Source organism: Erithacus rubecula (assembly GCF_903797595.1).
Source record: "Erithacus rubecula genome assembly, chromosome: 10".
Taxonomy (NCBI): Eukaryota; Metazoa; Chordata; class Aves; order Passeriformes; family Muscicapidae; genus Erithacus; species Erithacus rubecula.
Genome location: NC_136662.1, coordinates 25,715,716 through 25,733,703, shown reverse-complemented (window position 1 = coordinate 25,733,703; position 17,988 = coordinate 25,715,716). Strand labels below are relative to the sequence as shown.

The 17,988-nt window shown below is 47.1% G+C and overlaps 2 protein-coding genes across 5 annotated transcripts in view; one reads left to right on the top strand and one right to left on the bottom strand.

The window, feature by feature from the left end:
• Positions 1 to 17,988, bottom strand: part of NOTCH2 (notch receptor 2) — a gene marked incomplete at its 5' end in the record, with an annotated part of 177,680 nt that overhangs the window by 100,908 nt on the left and 58,784 nt on the right. The gene's annotated exons all lie outside the window — the stretch shown is intronic.
• PACS2 (phosphofurin acidic cluster sorting protein 2) overlaps positions 1 to 17,988 on the top strand; it is a 74,112-nt gene that overhangs the window by 1,020 nt on the left and 55,104 nt on the right. The window lies entirely within an intron of this gene.

Genomic DNA, 17,988 nt, shown 5'->3' with positions numbered 1-17,988 from the left:
CAGGGACGAGTAACTATCCCGGCATCAACACTGCCCATGGTGATGTGACAGCCTGAGCAGGGAGATGGAGGGCTAGGAGCAAACCTGAGTCCTGCCATTAATCTCGGTTTATAGCAGCTTAGCTGTGAGCAGTGCTCCAGGCAGCAACTTTTTCAGCTCGTGTTTCCTTATTATTCTGGAGATCTTGGCAAGGGTCTGACACCTGGGAGAATGTGCCCCCTTCTCAAGGAGTCCCTTTGCTGTGGAAGCTGGATGGGAATAGCTGGAGGAGCAGTAGGTGCTTTTTCAGTTTTGCTCTAGATGAGAAAGCGTCCCTGCTCCTGGCAGAGGGTTGCACTGAAAATGGTCTTTAAGGTCCCTTCCAACCCAAAGCACTTTGTGGTTTCAGTGAGTCTGGCATTGTCCCTGCTGTGCAGAGGACACGGGGGCATCTCCTAGCACTGCTCTGAAAACAATTCTCTCCTCTGCACACTTTACTACAGGAAGGCAGTTGGGTTTCTATCCCATCCCATCCAGCCTTGTAACAGTGGCTGTTAAACAAATAACAGCCCAAATGTCCGACACTGTCAAGGACTTTTCGTTCTGCATTATCATTTATGCTGATACTTGCAGATCTGCAAACGAGCTCACAACATAGCCCGCTTGTTTGCAAATCTGTAGATGACCAGAAAACGCAGTGTAAGGACACTGACCCTGCCTTGATGTGGCAGGGGTGGGGTGGGGAGCACAAGGGTGGGTCCTGGGAGCTGGAATTGTGATGGGCAGTTGGCTAAGGTGCCTGGAGGAACCTGGGGAATGCAGAGCACATGTGGATATCTGGGCAGCTGAGGCAGAACTGGGGTTTGAGGGGAGAAGTCTGGAACTGCTGAAGAAAACTGTGAAGCAGAGGATGATGGAAGTGCTCAGATTACCTGCCCTGAGGAATTGATGGAAGAATTTGGGACCTTTTGGTTGAGGGAGTGGGGGTGTAGCAGTGTGTCCCTCTGCTCTCAGCCCTGCCATTGCCATTACCTTTGCTTGCTCTTCCTGGGTGCCCTTTTTCCCTGGAGCCAGGGGGATGAGCTGCCATCCAGCTGCTGCATCTGCTGCTGCCAACCCTGTGAGCCTGTCTTGGGCTGTGGGTGCCAGGTGGGTTTTGCTAACCCAGGGTGAGGTCAGGAGCAGCTGAGGCTGCAGGTTCTACAGGGATGTTGGTCCTGTGGCATGGTGAGGTGTGTGCTGGGCAAACAGCAAGTTCTGCAGCAGTCAGTGCTGCTGTTTCTAATCATTGATCGTTGTGCTTTGCATGTCATTACAGGCTTTGCAACAGACCTTGGTGTCAGAGAAAGCAGGAGTTTGAAAACCTATAAGTTCTGCCTCTGCCTTTTAAGTTCATGCTGTAATGGTTTTTACTATGGCACAATGCCACTTAAGATTGTTTTATCTTAAAGCAGCAGACATTAGAATGAAATCTGCGTGAGAAACAGTATCCCAAGTGAGCTTCTTGTCCCAGCAAATGTCTGTGGGGACTTGAGAGGCAGATGTGGAGCAGAGTGGGCCTCGGAGTGTGGTCAGGCACTGTGGAACCGCCTTTTGAGATTTTCACCAGTTCCCCTGTGGGTTTCTGTTGGCAGGACAGGCTTTCCAATCGCAGAAGAGATTTGAACTTGGCACAAAGTCAGGAGATGCGTGTTTGGGGAGGGAATGTTGCTTCCTTCCCTTTTCTTTTTGGTCCAACCAATCTTAGCCCGTTTCTGAGGTGTTTCTCCAGCCATGACCTGGAGCAGGAGGGGCTGGCTGGAAGCAGTACCTGGGGTGGTGTGTGCCTGCGCCTCTGTGAGCTGAGTGGGTGGGTGTTGAGGTGGAGGGTGTGTGTGTGCTTCCCTGAGAGCTGGGCAGTGAGAGGGAGATCTCGAGAGCACTGCTCTTCAACACACTCTGGTGGGTGATTTACTGAAAGTCCATTCAGCTTGGGTGGGGTGTCAGCAAAATCTGGAAGGCTGCCTTGGTGCATCCATGGAGTTTCCTTGTGTGAAAAGGCTGGGTCTAAACTTAAGGAAGAATAGCAGTGAGGAGTCATGGTGTTGTTCTGCAGTTGTGTGCTTAGTGTGAAACATAGGTGAGGTGGTGTTCTGCATTTGTTCTGGCTTCTCTTATTCCTCTGCCATCTGCAGAAGTGATTTTATGATTTGTTCTTCAGCACACGTAGCTCCTGGGAGGTTTGACCATAGCGCTTTCTGAAATGCAGGAGAAAAGAATTACTTTGTTTTAGTCATCCCAGAAATGTGACTCAAAATGTCTCACTATCTGGGCGTATCCAGAAGGAAGAGATGCCTACCTTTTCCTGCTGTTTCTTTCTCCTGTGCACTAAAAGATTTTCCTTCAAGGAAGGCTACATTGCATAAAGTTCTCCCTACCACCTGTAAACACTCAGAGTGATCTTGCTGCATGGCAAGCAAGAAGAGGCAGAAACACTTTTTTTCTTCCCATTTTCTTCATTCTGTGAGAGTGAAAGTAAGAATTGCTCAGTTGGTTTTGGTGTTGGTTTTTGTAACTTTCCAATCTTTTGATGAATCCGTGGGTGTGAATGGCAGGATGAGTACTGGCTCATGAGGAGATGGCACCAGGTGGAGGTTGTCCAGGGGAAGAGTGGTCTTGGGGGGAAGGTTTTGTTGAAAGGGTCTGCTGAAGCAAGGGAAGGCAGTAATAGCCACTCTTCCCATTCAGATTAGGTTTTAATTGTCACAAACTTGTAAAAGTTGCTGCTAAGCTTTGAACTATAAAGTGGATTGAGACCAATGGATGTGGAGCAGGTGTGACCAGTGTCCCTGGGAGTTTATGAAGGAAGAAGTCTGAACAGACCAGGGAAAAGGCAGTGCTGGGGTTGTTGACTGGGCACTGCCTGAGCATTTCATGTTCTGGCTCACCTCTGTAGCTTGCCTGCTGGGTGGGGAAATGGAGGGGGGTTCCACACATCCCCTGGGCTCACAGGAGGTTCTGTGAGCAGAGCTGTGACTGCTCAGTGCTGTGGCACAGTGCTGGGGCATTCACAGCAGCCCTGGTACAGACATCCCCAGGGGCAGTGGAAAATTGATGGGGACGAGATTTCGGATTCAGGCAGCCGAGTGGATCCTAACAGTGCGTGCTGGTGCCCCAGGCTGTGTGCTCCTCTCTCTGCCAGCTCCCATCTTCTTCCACTGACCTCTCTGGCTGCCTGCTTGCTGTGGGCTCATGAGTTGCAGGGGGCTCTGTGTGTCACCTCAAGGCGTGTCACCCCAGATGTGTGACAGGAGAGACGCAGGGAGGACTGCAGCAATCTGCAGGTTTGCACCCCTACCCAGTAATTCCCTGTGCTAGCAGAGTGTTGAGGGGCTTGTGAGCTGTGTGAAGTCCACAGCTGACTCTTCCCCACTAGGATTTGCCACAGATTCACTCAGAATGGAACACTCAGCCCTTTGGTGGGAAGGATGCATTGCATTGGGAATGGGAACTTCTCTTGGCCAGTGAGAGCTTGTTCTGACCCTGCCTGAGCAATGGCAGCTGTGCATCATATCATCAGAGAGAGGTGAACAGCTTTTTATAGTAATAATTATGATCAGGTGATGCTATGTAATTAAAACCACTGATTAATGCAGGTAGGGAGAGCTGTTACTTTAAATGTATCTTAACCTTTTATTCTGTGGGTATGCTAACATTTAGGAGGGAACTCTTCCTGGTTAGGATAACTGCTGGCACATTCATTGGGAGCTGAGGATGGATTTTCAGTACATTTGGAACTAGGAAAATGTCTAATTACTCAGATGACTAGGTACATTTCAGAAGTGCTTATTTGGAGGCTTTGTTTTGAGTTTGTTTGAATAGCATGAAATGCCTAACATTTTACCTCAGAAGGAAATTGAATACAAATAAGGGCACAGGACAGGCTTTAAAAATACCACTGAGGTGATGCTGAATGTGTGAGATCCATGAGGAAAAACATTCTGAGCAACTGAGCAATGGAGATAAATTGCTTGGAGTAAAGTGTGGTGGCCTGAACCAACCCTTCTTCTTGGAGCTAGAACATCCTATTTTTTCTCCTTAGTCTTTGGAGAAGAGATCCCAGTGATCCCTAATGTTCCCCATGCAAATCCCATCACTTTGTATGATCCTGCTGAGTGTAATTTGGATGCTTGTGTTATTCAGTGGAAGTGTTCTGTCCAGAGGGTGAGTGGTTTGTTGGAGACAGAGTTCCAGTGAGACTTATTTGGAGTCATTTTTCAAGGTGAAGCTTGTGCACATCAAGAACAGCTCTGAAAAACAGAGCTTAAAATCTCAAAGCCCAAGTCTCTGGATGGGATTTTACATGGTTTTCAGCTGGGTGCTTTGTGCATGGAGGATGGTGGGAGTGGAAGGAGTGGGCTGCTCTTTTTGCAAGTCCTCTTTCCTTGCCTTCCAGCGAGCGAGGGTGCCCAAAGCATCTTCCCCTGTCCCCTGGCAGGTCTGGCCCTGCTTGGCAGGAGGTGGCCCTGCAGCTGCTTGTCCAGGAAATAGAAGCTCTTGTCGAATGGAGCTGTTGATGCTCCACCTTTCATCAGCTCTGAGCAGGCGGACAATTTCTGTGGCTGTATCAAATTAGCTATGAAATGATTTGCATAATAGATTAATCAACCAGCAACCAAACATCCCTCTTTTCTGCCAAGAAAAGAAAAGCAACAACTCAGCTGTTACAAGAGGCCATTATGTTCCTTGCAACCCTTAATCTTTCCTTTTTCCAAGAGCGCTCCGTGTTTTGGCCTCACGCAGGAAGCTGGCCTGCTCACTGGCTTCATTTGCGTCACATCTTGGCAGCTTTCTCCAATTCTTTTGGGCCAAATTTTGCCACCGTTATGGTGACCTTCTAGGGAGGGTATTTCCTATGGAATTGGTGGCTGGCTGCCAGACGACTCTGTGTTGCCAGGTCCTCTATTAGCCTTTGCCTTTCCATTGAAATTTCTCTGGGCCCCTTGAGCTCCTTCAGAATTGTCCCATTTCCTTGGGAAGTCGGGGAGCAGGAGAATAAGGGGGAGCAAGTCACCTCAGCACATAACTGAGTGGTCAGGAACTGGTCAGTCTGCTTTATTTTTCCTGTGTTTCTACCTCCATGTAAGCCAGCAGTGTGGATTTCCTAAGCTGTGTGGTCCTCCTGCTGCTGCTCCAGATGTGACATCTGCGTGTCCTTGCCTGGCTGAAGGATGCCCAGTCAGTGCTGGGGGAGTTTCCAGTCCGGATGGATCCCAACGTGCAGATGATAAGAGGCTTAACTGGCTAATTGAATGTGATAGCGTGAAGCCTCTCTCGTGGTGAGGTTTAATTGGATTATGATACTGTACAGTGATGTGGAGGGCTTGCAGGGCATGCAGCCAGCTTCACGAGGAGAGAGTGGATCCTTGCTAATCGCTCGTTTGTTTAAAATAATGAATTGCCTGGAGAGCTCTGATGGGCGTGCTCTGCTTGCTGCAGCCAAGATCCCTGGAGAAGGGATCCCTAAAAACCCACACGTCTAGACCCTGTCCTTGGGCTGGTGCAGCTGTAGTGGAGGGTCTCCAGGTGAGGAAGAGATGTTTGGGAAGACAGATGTTGTGTGCTAGAGTCTGAAAGGCGTTTCCTCCTCTGGAACCACTTTAGCCTTTCCTGCAGAGCTTTCTGTGCCTGTGTCACTTGTCACAAGCTGTGCCTTACTTTTGAGGTGTTCCTTGTCGTCTAGCAGCTGCCAGGCTGCCTTCCAGCACACTTACTTGCAGGGCAATAACTATTTTTTGATCAGGAGCTCAAATGCTTCCCCTTCTCCAGTGGGAAAGCAGGCTGGTTTTTAAAGTACGTAGCAAAAGTGAAACTGAGAGCAGCTTTTGGAGGCTGTGAATTTTGCTTGGTGTGTATAAACCAAAGCTGAGGTCTGCAGCCAGACAGTGTTCAGGTGCTCATCTGGCTTGGGGTGTGAGTGGCAGCACCTGAGTTTTGGGTGCAGTGCCTGGAGGTTGTGCTTTATGTGTTTTATGGAAGTCACTGCCTGACCTGCTGTTCCTGGGAGTGTTTGCACTGAAAGTGACAATCTTTGGTTAGTGACATTTCAAAAGGGTTTGAAATGTGCATGGATGCTCAGATCTGATTTCAGAAGAGTTGTCAAGGAAAATAGCATTTGTTCTCCTGCAAGCAGATGGATTAGCATAAAATATCAGCTTTGATGTCGTGTCAAGTGTGCTCCTCATGCATAGCCTTTGTACTGGTTTGGAGAGTTAACTGTTTGTCTCATCAATGTTTGAATGGGCTGGGAAATGCCCCAAGGATGCCGTGTGTGTCATTTGGGCAGGGAGCAGCACCTGGGCACTGCCAGCTTTTCATGGACTTGTCCTGTTTCTTGCAGTGGCTCATCCAAACAATCAAATAAATGTGATCACTTTGCTGTTGCTGGGAAATGGCAGTTTAGCCACTTTTCCTCCAGTGCTCTAACGTGTGGAATAAACCCTCTCCCCTCTCCTGCTTGTTTACTTTTTTGTCTGTCAAGTGCTCTGGAGTCTGTAGGAGGAAAGTGAAAAGGAAAAATTCCAAGGGTGGATGTTGGTGTTTGACCAAAGCCTACATAGTTTGCAGGTCCTTATGGACCTCCGGAAGGTAGTTAGATTTTTTTATTAAAAAGGGAAAAAAGGAACAAACCTGGTGATCCAGGATGACTTCTTCTTTTTTAATTTTTAGTGTGTGTTGCTGGGGAGAAGTGGAGCTTTGAAGGTGGGAGGCTGTGAAGGAGCAGGGCACGAAGGGTATGCCTGTGTGTGCAGGGTGAAGTGAAACGTGTTCACTGCTCAACAAAGCACTTTATTTTGCTGCTTAAGGTCTTCTGAAAAAGACACTGCCTGCTTTCATCAGATCCCTTTGCTCTGTTGAGCTCAATTGTTCAACATCTTTTCCTGCTCTTTTTATTTTTCTACAAAGCCATTGCTGTGCAAGGGCTTGGAGGTGCTCATCACTGCTGCTAAGTAAACATCCTGTGCAGGAGAGAGATTTCTGAAGGGATCTTCACCTCTGCAGGGAGACACACGTGGGAGGCTGTAAATGGAGACATGGGCAAACCATGGAGCTCACAAGGTGGCCCTGGCTGGTGTTTCAGGGGTTTCTAGTGCAGGGCTCTCATTGATGGCCAAAACAAGCCACAGCTCGCCCATGTGCTTGTCTGGTGCGTGTTTCCCAGCAGGCACTAGGCCAGATCTGGATATAGAGCAGAGAATAACCCCCGTGGGGAGATTCTTAGGAAGCCTTATCTATATATAGTCCATCCACTGTGTATCCCCTTTCTGCTGAGATCAGTCTGCCCCGGGAGCGTGGTTAACGCGGGTGCCGCATCCCCGTGCGTGCCCTGGCTCCCTCCACGCTGGGTGGCACCGAGGAATTCTCTGCTGAGAGCCCCAGCTGTGCTGTCCCCTGGGTCACCAGGCTGGTGGCACGCTCCCCTGGCCTGTCCTTGCCAGGCAGAGGCAGCAGCTGCGGGGCTGGGGCGCGGCGTTCGTGCCTGCGCCTTCGCCGCTCTGCTGGGTGCTCTCCTTAAAGCCCTGACATCCCAGCTTGGCACTGACCTGTCACAGAAGGATTTTCATGCCACTGCAGTTCCTTTTCTTGCAGCTGCTTGCCCAGGAGTTCTGTCAGAGGGACCTGCACGGAGGTTCTGCTGCTTTGGGAATGAGGAGTAATTTGCAGCGCTCAGCCCACCTGCAAACAAACAAAAAAAACCCTTGAGCAGGTGTCTTGGATCAGAAGTGGGAACACACAGTGAGGTGGACAAGGTGCCCTTTCACACAGCAGTGTGGTCTCTTATTAATCTATGGGAGGTCTCCTATTAATTTTTCACCATGAGGATGTCTGAGGCCATTTGCAGCCTTCCTTTCCGTTTAGTGCATGACTTTTTCCAGCTGGTGCTCCACCATATTTCCTAGCCTTCTTTCTACTGCAGAGAGTTTGCTGCCCACTTAGCAGTTCTGCAGTACATCCTGAAATCCCAGCAGTGAGATTCTGGGGAGCTTTGTACCAGCTTGAAGCATCAGTGAGCAGCTCACAAGGTTCTGTTGGAGCTGGAGGCACAGCTTTCTCTTTGGATGTGTTTGACTTTGGGACTGTGGGCCTTGGTCTTCAGGAAACAACCCTATTTTCTGTGCTAGAGACACAAATTCCTTTCTCTTTGAGGGAGCTGGTCTGGTAGTGTAGTTTCTATGAAAGTCATAGGGTTGCTGGAGGACATCTCACATAGGATTTTACAAATATAGCAGGATCGTTTGAGGTCAGTCAGTCTTGAGTTTCTTCAGGGATTGCACACTTCAGCTGGAGGCTGTGCCAGAGCTTGATTCGATTGCCTCTGGAGGGGCTGTGCTGAAAATGGGTGTTTGTAGTACGGGGTCCAATCTCAGTACAGTCCTGCAATCTTCTCAGATCTTGTGTGTGCACTCTTCACTTGAGCTTGGGGTGTGTGTCCTGATTTCAGTGCTGCCTCAGCCGTGTGATCACAATGTGTGACAAAGTCAGGGCCCTTGCTGTTCTCAGCAGAGCAATTCTACAATTGCCTGTCTCCCAGCTGTGGGTGGCCAGCATCAGGGCTGCCTTCCTGCTGTCCATCTGTGCAGGGCAGGTTTGGGGGTGCCAGACACAAGCATTTACCTCTTCTGCCAGGTACAGCAAGGCTCCAGCGGCTCAGAGAGCTTTCTCAGGTGTGTGCAGAGCTGCTGTATATCCTGACACCATCCAGGTAAAGATTAGAGGTGATTTTTACCTGCTTCTCTGAAGCAGGTGTGGCTGGTGGCTTTTTGTAGACTAGCCACTTTGGCTGCTGCCTGCCAGCACCTTGTGCCAGTGTGAGCATTAGAGAGTTCACATAGTGGAGTGGATCATCAGGAGGATATTGGGGGGAGAGATGAGGAGGTGGGTTTGTGTTCAGCTGGATCAGTTCTCTGCTGTGCTTTGCACGGTGGTTGTGCAGGTGAGGATGGAGCAGGTAACTCACTTAACCTAACACTGCCCTAAATTTCTAATTCAGTGTCCTCTTGGAGCCAAGGAAGTGACTTTGAATGACTGTGGGAGGAGAAGCTCAGCCCCTTGTTTAGAGGCTGGTTTTTGCTCTGTGCCATAAAGCCTGGGTGGTCCAATGGATTGTGTGTGTTCTGCAGCTCGGGGCTGCTGTTGTCAGAGCTACAGTGGGTCAGGGTGAGGAGATGCTTGGAGTGGAGCTGTTTTTGGGAAGAAGACTTTAGAAGTGTCTATTTGGAAATCTCACTGCAGAGTCCAGCTCCTAACTCGAGTGGTTGACAGTGTAACCAAAGCTACTGGAGATTGGTGAGGATGGAACGGAATCTTTCACACCGATTCTTATGCAAATTTAAACATGTGCTCCTGGCTGCTAATGGGATACCCAGAAACACAACCAGCTCCATTCAGGAATCCCATCCATGCACTGGATCTTGTATTGCCTGTGACTGTGTAGTCACAGAGTTGCTCTGTAGCAATTCCTCTGTGCTGTCCTTACCTGTACATGAAATTTCCCTGTAGATTTTGCCTGAGTCACCTATGGAGGTTCAGGTGTGTTTGTTGTTGACACTGCCCATTGCCATACTGCTCTGGCTCAGGAGCAAATGAGCCTGAACATTTCAGTGCTCTTTTCTTTGCTGATGGGGCTCGTTAGAGGTAAATTAAATGACCTTGAGGTCTGCAGAAAATAATCCCTGAGTGCAAATCATCTTATGTTTCTATCCAGTAAATCTATAACCATGAGTTGATGAGCCCATTAAAAAAAGTATTATTTTTGGGCTCTTGGGGAAGATGGGTGTCTGCAACCTCCTGGTGCAGTTTCAAATTCAGGCTTGTTTTTTTCATGCATGTGCCATGTGGTAATTGAGCCCTTGGTGAAAACCATGTGGACTTAATTTCTTTAAAGTACAAACAGCCTAGAAATGTTTGTTTATGTGCAAAATAATCTGCCAGTGACTGTAAGCATTTCCATGTTTCTTCAAGAAATGAAGGTAATTATATAATCAGCAAAGATTCATATGGCTTAACTTGTCTCCCATCTGGCATTAGTTAAATTGATGTTTTCATCTGCATGACCTTTCAGGGTGGGGAGGAATTATGAAAATGGAAAGCATGGCTGGAAAAGACCTTCCTGGGAGATCTAGCCCGTGTAAAGGCTGGAACAGGTCCCCTGACAGCTGCTGAGGGGACCAACTCTTTCTTTCCCCCCTGCCATGGCCCATGTTACTGGGTGGGTATTTTTTGAGCTTTAAAGTGGGTGGTTTGACTTGCCTGTCCTGTATACAGTCCTTCCCCAGTGCATAAATGTATGGGCAGGCTAACTAGATTAACTACAGCAGGAAGAGCTTCCTTCTTAAAAGAAAGCTATTGTTAGAGCATCACTTATCATAAATCTATAGCACTTCTAATCCTGCCCTCCTCCCATTTCTGTCCTCCTGCTGGTTTACAGCCTGCAGGGTCTGCTCTGAGTTTTTCTTGGGGCTGTCCTGCAGCCTTCCCTCTGTGATCTCTTCCTCTCAGATGGGCAGTTTTCAGCATCAAAAGGATCCTTCCAAAACGACCTCTTGACTGAAAATATATCTGCATGCTTTCTAGGTGGTAGAAAGATGATATGCTGCTTTCCCGATCAAGTTGCACCCACTGCCTCAAAATGAAGGATTTGCAAGGAAAGCTGAGAACTGCAAGAACTGGATCATATATATTTTATGTTGCTAGTGGCTTGTTAGGGGCTGAACTCCCTTTTATTTGCTCTTCTACATCTCCCCTATGCTGTGCCTGAGAGCTTGCCAGAATTTAAGGTGCTCGGATTTCCTTCAGGCTTGGAGGGATCGGTGTCTTCTTCTGGCCACAATTCTGCTTTATTTTGCTTAATAGAGCTGAAGACCATCAGTGTGGGCTTTGTCCTTGCTTCACAAATAGACTTTGAGTGTCTCCAGGTACTTGGATAAGCTTTGCCTGTTCGTGTTCAGTCCCAGTGAGGATCTGACACAGCCACTGGCAGATACCAAAGCTGATCAGAGGATTTTTTTCCTCCCAATGTGCAGCGTTCAGCAGCTGATGTGTAAAGCTGCTCACTGAGACAAAACTTTGGTGGCTCCTTACCCTTGGCCCAGGGAGATGTGCCTGAGGATCAGAAGCCTGGATAGTGCTTAGTTGAAGCAAACACATGGAGGTTTTTCCAGGGAGAAGGGATTTCAGAGATGGATTTTCTCAGTTCAGCCTTTAGTCAGCATGCCCCTGTTTCTCTGACACCTAAATGGCAGGTCCTGCTGGGCATCTTTAAAAAAGCATTTGTAATAAGCTTTTCTTGTTCATTCAGTTGTTTCCTTGTTCCAGATCACAACCTAAATGTTTTAGTGGCTGTTTGTGTTCCTGCTGCATCTGCATTCAAGGTCAGCTTTCTTCTGCTTGGGTTTGCATGCTTGGGTTTGCTTGGCACCATTGCTCTCCTGCAGGCTCCAGTATCCTGATTGCTGGTGTTTCCACCTTTCCACAGCACTCAGGATCAGTTTGCACCCAGGTGTACAGAAATCTGGTCCTGACCCCACCAATGTCCTAACATCATGTTCTGTGATATTTCCTTCTTCCCTGGCCTTTCCCAGCATTGCCACTGACCCCTGCTGTGGCTTTCAGTCCCAAAAGCAAAGCAGAAGGGACAGTAAAACTACCTGGTGAATATCTGTAGAGTTGTACTGTTCTTCACAAGCCTTCTGGGGAGGTCTGGAAAGGTGCTTTGTGTCTTGTGTACTTTCATTTTTCATGAGCAGCTCTTGTCAGGGGAGCAAACAGGATTCCTGCTTTGCCAAGCAGTGTGCTGGGCGCTGGGCAGGTGCTGGTGTGAGGCTGCCACCACTCTCAAAGGTGGCTCTTGGCTTTACACAATTTAAGATTTTTTCATTGTTTAAGATGATTTGCTTTGCTTTGCATCCACTAGGTTGTCATATTTCTCTCTGGTGGTGGTCAGATTTGCTGATGGTTTCTATTTCAGCTGGGAAAAATGCCCCTTGTTAGGATTCTGGTATGTCTGTGTACAGAAAAAAATGTTGAGTGGGCTGGGAATAGCTTCCAGCAAAGTTGTATCAGTTTCTTGGAGCTCTTTTGTTTGGTAGAAATTCCTTTCTTTTCTCTCCCCCTTCACATCCCCCTGACAGCCCACCTCTTTTCTTCATGGGCTTGCTGAGGTATAATTCACAATTGAGTGATTGAAGTGAAATATGCACAGCTGCAAATGCATTTTTTAAATGATGCTTCATCCCTAAAGCATCTCTCTGAACAGGTTGGCAGCCTCAGTAGCCATCAGAGTGCAGTAACAAAAAGGATTTTGTTGGCAACACTTGATTTTTATCAAGCTCTGAGAATGTGTTGACCATTTGCTACTTTTGAATGCAGATAGGAAGAATCTGGAGCAGGGGAGATCAGTGCTGGGGAAATCTTTTAGATGTGTCCCTGGGAAAAGGGGATGTAGCTGAGTTTTCCTCAGGTGGAAATGACAGCTGGATAAAAGACAAAAGTTAGGAAAAAAGTTTTCTTCACGTTTGAAGCATCATATCCAGTCTTGCATGCTGCAGCTTTGCCTAGCCACCGAGTAGGGAATTTTTCCAGCTCTCTTTCCATCTTTGGATCCATGGGATGCTTTTGCCATTCCTTGCTTTTCCTGGTGTGTGACAAAGCCCAGGGAGTGGAAGCTGCAGTGTCCTGTTACAGTCACAATGGCCCAGTGCTGCCAGGATTTGTTGTGGGGCTGCCTGAATCTCAAACACACTGAGATACATCTGTTTATCAGCAAGGTGAAATGATTCATCAAGATCTAGGACAGCTCAGAAGGCTTGAATCAGTTTAGTGGCAGAATTTGGTGTAGATTAAATGTAAACAATTCTCTAATCTCTGGAAATTCAACATTTCATCTTGTCTCTCACAGTTCCTGACTCTTGAACAATGAATTGAGTCTCCTCTAGCTTTTGTTTCTCTGTCCTCTGTCAGCAGACTGCTGTTGCTCTTGCTGAGTCTCCTGGGCCTATCTTGGTTCCAGAATTATCACCACATTTTCCAAGCTATTGCATGAGTAACTTTTCTCCTGCTGAATTCACTCTCCATCAGCTCTCCAAGAGGACCTGTTCTGGGTGGAAGCTGATCTGTGTTCAGATGGTACATTTGCAAAGAGAAGACTTCAGATTTCACATCTGAATCATGCAGATTCAGCTGGGAAAACAGAGAATGTCTTGGTAATCTGTAATTAGGTGAAAATTTGTGTCTGATTACTAAATAAATGATTTACATAACACACGTTATCTTAGTGAAACTGTTGTGCCACTGCTTCAGTTCCAGTGTTCCCCTTCAGCCAGTTTCAAGGTACTTGCTGTGAGCAGACCTCTGCTTCACAGGGATGGAAATGAAGGCTCAAAATAAACACCCTGGAAGTGGTAGAAGATCTGCACTGGTGCTCTAGAGAGGCTGGGCTCACCAGAACTGTGCTGGGAACATATAATGTACATAAATACATTTCTTTTGTGTGATTAGCCATAGACCCTGATGCAAAGGTTGATGTGCTTGCTATTACCTGTAGTCATGTGGTGAAAATCAGAGGTTGAGTGTCATCTTCTGAGTGAGGACAACATAAAATCAAGGGTAAATCCCATCCTGATGTTATGGTACTTGGCCTTGTCTCATCCCACAGGTGCTCCCCAGCTGTTTCTGTAATGGAAATGCCTTTTGACAGCCTGGTCAGTGTACCTAGCTCCAGATGTGCCATGCCTCATCCACGAGCAGGAGCACTGAGCACAAAATGATGCTGGTATCTATTCCTTGCTCTTAGCATCACTGTCATGTTAGCATTAGCTGGTTGCAGAGGCATTAGAGGAGGATGTTTTCAGGGGTCTGGCTGTGGATTTGGGCTCCATGAATGATCTGATGGTGTGATCTTGTTCACAAATGGAGTAGCTAACTTTTTCCTGCACGGGCTTCTTGGTAATTCCTCCCTGCAGTGAACCTTAATATCCTGCTGGAGAAGAGCAGCCTCTCATTCAAACTCATCTTGTTCATGCCTCATTTACCCTGCTCTGCTTATTTTGTAGAGTATCTACAGTTTATCTTGATGAATCCAGTTTCAGTGGGAACTCACAGGCCTGATGAAAGGTTCAGGGAACTGAATAGATTATGATGGTTATAAATTACTTTTTGTTTTATTGCTGGTATTCAACATTTAAAAAGTCCTACAGGAGTCTGGAACAAGTTCTGAGCATCTTGGAGCACCCTGTGTTTTTCAAAGCTCACTGTTTTGGTGGCTTACACAGGTCACACTGATGTTTTAATAAATATTCTTGGCAAATGGAACTAGCAAGTTCAGGCATTTGGTTTGCTTTGCTGCTCCCTTATTGCTTTCAGGAATGAAATATCACCAGCACTGATGCTGAAGAACTGTAATCTCTAAATAATATTGAATCTCTGCTTGCCAGCTCAACTTCCTATGGCTGCTGAAGAGGTTTAGAGTATTAAGGAAATGCAAATGTTCTTCTGAGCAAACCACTGTATTCTGCCTGCCACTCCAAGTGTTTGGCACTGGGATTCTTCTGAACTTCTTTAGTAATAATTGTGGTTGCTTTTGTTCCCTGGTAAACTTAAAGGTGATGTTAGCTTTCAGAAAAGAGTGTAAACAAATTCTGAGCTGCCAGGTTTATTCCCTTTTTCACGAGAAACTCAGAGAAATCTCAGTCGTGAGGGGTTTCTGCAGAGAATAAACAGAAAACCTTGTGCTGAGTTATTTCCAAACAAGTGCTCTCTTTTTCAGTAGCAATTCTTTAAACTAGAGCACACAGGGTATATTTAGAAGTGAAGAGACGTGCTGTGGGGGAAGGCACTTTTCAGGTTTTGTTGAGAGACGTTTTGAGATCACCTGGAGACTGGGATTTTCCCTAAATGAAGCCATTCTTTCTGAGAGGGGATCAGAAGTGATCTGAAAATCCAGATTATGTGCAAACCAGCCTGTCCTGGTGATGCAGGTCCCTCCCCACTCAGGTATCTCCTCAGGGCAAGGGAAAGGTGTTTCTCCCAGTCTTTGCCAGTGCAAAATCTGCTGCTGCTTCAGTGTGAGGTCAGCTTTAAAGCCTGCAGGAGATCCCAAGAGTTTCTGTTCATTCCTGCACTTCTGGTGGATTCTACACTTTCCAGGGCTGCAGTTGGAGGGCTCATGTTGTGCTTGGCAGCAGGCTGGGCACTGCACTCTCTGTGAGCCTTTTCAGTGCAGTTCAGCTGGTTTTGGAAGTTAAAATACTGCTGGAGTTCCATCCCTGGCAGCAGCACTGGGAGTTTCATTTCAGCCTTCTCATTCTTGCATCAGCTGGGGTTATGTGCTCAGCTGTTTGGCTTTTGGAATCTTGCTAGATCCCTTCTTTCTGCTCTCTGGTGATTTCCTTCCCAGCTTATCTGTGCTCTTCTGAGCAGACAGTGTGCAAATGAGCAAGTGCTGCCCAGAATATTTGATGGAAAAAATGCAAGGGATATCTGCTGGAGCACAGCATAGCTTCCATCAGAGGCATTTCCTTGCAAGGAGTGCTGGATGCTTGGGCATTTTCAGACCTTTTTTTGACCACTGTTAATATTGGAAAGCTCCTCTCAGTTTGCCCCTTCCTTTCTGGGGAGATAAATCTGCAAGGGACTGCACCTTTCAGCTGCTGTACCCTCAGTGTTTTGTTCCAGTTTGAGGGCTGTTCATCAGTGTTTCCAGCAAGTTTAATGCTGAATGCCCCAGCTTTAGTGGCAGGATTTAGAGTTCTTTGTGAATTATATTTAGTGCTGATGGAGGCTGCTTTTGTCAGCTGGCTGTTGTTGCCTTGTGAAAACCAGCACTGTTCAAATAAACGCTTCTGGGAAAGAGCCACCTTTCTTTTACAACTGTTTTAATGTGTTTGATTTGGGAACATCCTTTGAGCTGTGGCCAGAGAGCAAATGGGTTACCAGTGTTGCAGTCCTAGGGTGGAAGCACCTGTGCATAGGTGAGGCACAGCTGTGGGGCTCAGAGTGCACAGCTGAGGTGCTGTGAGCATCACACAGGGTTTTCAGCTGTTGTAGGGCTGGTGTTTCTCCTAACCTTCTTTCTTGACCTGCTGTTGAATACATTGGCATTTAGAGTTTCAGATTTCCTTTCCTGTTGTTCAAGTTGTTAGTTCTGTATTTTTGCATGCTGGAGAAAAATCATATTTTAGGGTTCTCCTGTGTTTTGGACACAATGGGAACTGTGCAGAACAGCTGTGTTTCAAACTTGGGTAACCAATTTAGATACTTCTTTGGATGTCAGACCATTCATCTCCTTCAAGGGAGAAGGGAGCCAGCACTAAACATGGGACAGTTGAAGGAATAGTGCAGAACACTGGCTCTGAGAGGTGTTGGGGTGACTGGCTGCTCATGGCTGTCTGGAAGAAGGCCAGAATGGCAGGCTTGCTGCAATGGGAATGGTATTGGGATCTGTGTTCTCCTAGCCTTCCAGCAACATGCTTTGCATATTTGATTGCTGTGCTGGCTAATACCAAACGTACCATCAAAGTTCACAATGTTTTTCACTGCTGCTAGCTGCTCTGACTTTGCTCTTGCAGGACACTGAGTTCTCAGTAAGGAAGCAAACAGCTTTTTGGGGTCTAAATTGTGCCTGTGTGGTTCTCCCAGATTATGTGTGTTGGGCCACATGTCAAACTCCACAAACAAAAGCCTCTTCACTGGTGCTTGATGCAGCTGGTTTAAATCAAGGTTACAGAAAGTGGTTAGGAATGGTTCACCTGCCCTGGCTTTGCTGCCTCGGGTCCAGATGGGTCAGCAAGGGAAAAAGCAAATTCAAAACCATAAAATCCACCCCCAAAATTAAAAACTCCTACAACAGTTTTCAGAGTGTGTGGTTATTTGAAGCAGTGTAATGTGGTTGTATTCCAAAGAAACACCAAGAACTACATGGCATCAGGATCTTGGCTTTGAGTGGGAGGGCCATGTGCCTGACTTGCTAGTGAGCTAGGAATTGTTCTTGGATGGCTGAGTGAGAAGTAATTTGATGTGACCCGTGGTGTGAGCCAGTCTGGTCTCTGGGGTGACAGGCTGTTCAGCTTGCCTCTGTGTCAGGAGCTGTTGTGGGAGCTCTTTGAAGTGGAGAGAAATCAGGCAGAGGGATGGCACACTGCTCATGCCCTGGGAGCAGGTTCAGCCCTGGGCATGCCAAGGAGCCATCTGTTTTCCTTGACTGCCTTCCTGGCTGGAGGCTTCCTAGTCCTGATTTCTTCTGCTGAAGAGATCACAGTGACAGATAACCTGAGCAGAGCTGAGCCTTCTTCTGACATCAGCCCAAAGTCCAGGCTCCTCTTGGCATCCTTTTTTCCTCTTGGTGGCTGACATACAGACAAAGGGGGAAGAACAGAATATTTGAGGCAGTCTTTTTATCTCTAAAGATTTGCAGGCCTTGGGGAGAGTGTGCTGTGACTGTGCTGGGGCAAACTGGGGCAGATGTGCTGCTGCACAACCTGAGGTGAGTTGCACATAGCTGGAAGCCTTTAGCTCTTGTTATAAATACATATTATGTATTATTATTATACATATCACAAATATGAAGGTGGGTGCTGTATGTGTGGTGTTGAAGTGGTTTTTAAGATGCAGTTTTTCTTTAGGAATAACACAGGCTGATAAAGTGTGTTTGTAGTAAGTGAACTCCCTGCTTGTTGGATAACACCCAGTGAAGACCCCTGCTGCTGATACAGCAGCTACCAGCACTGACCCTCTGCAGAAATTGAAGAACACAGCCCAAATTAAGACTGATCAAAAAATTAAATTAGAACAACAGCCAAGAAACACACATGCTCTGAAAAGGCAGACTCAAGGAATGGCCATGTAAAAGAGTTCCTTTAATAAAAGACAATAAGAGACAAACAATAAAGTAAAAGGTTGTAAGGGCTGGGTGTTTGGCATTTAATTAAGAGTACACTTGTTGTTTTGGAGACACTTTTCAAATTAATTAGCCTG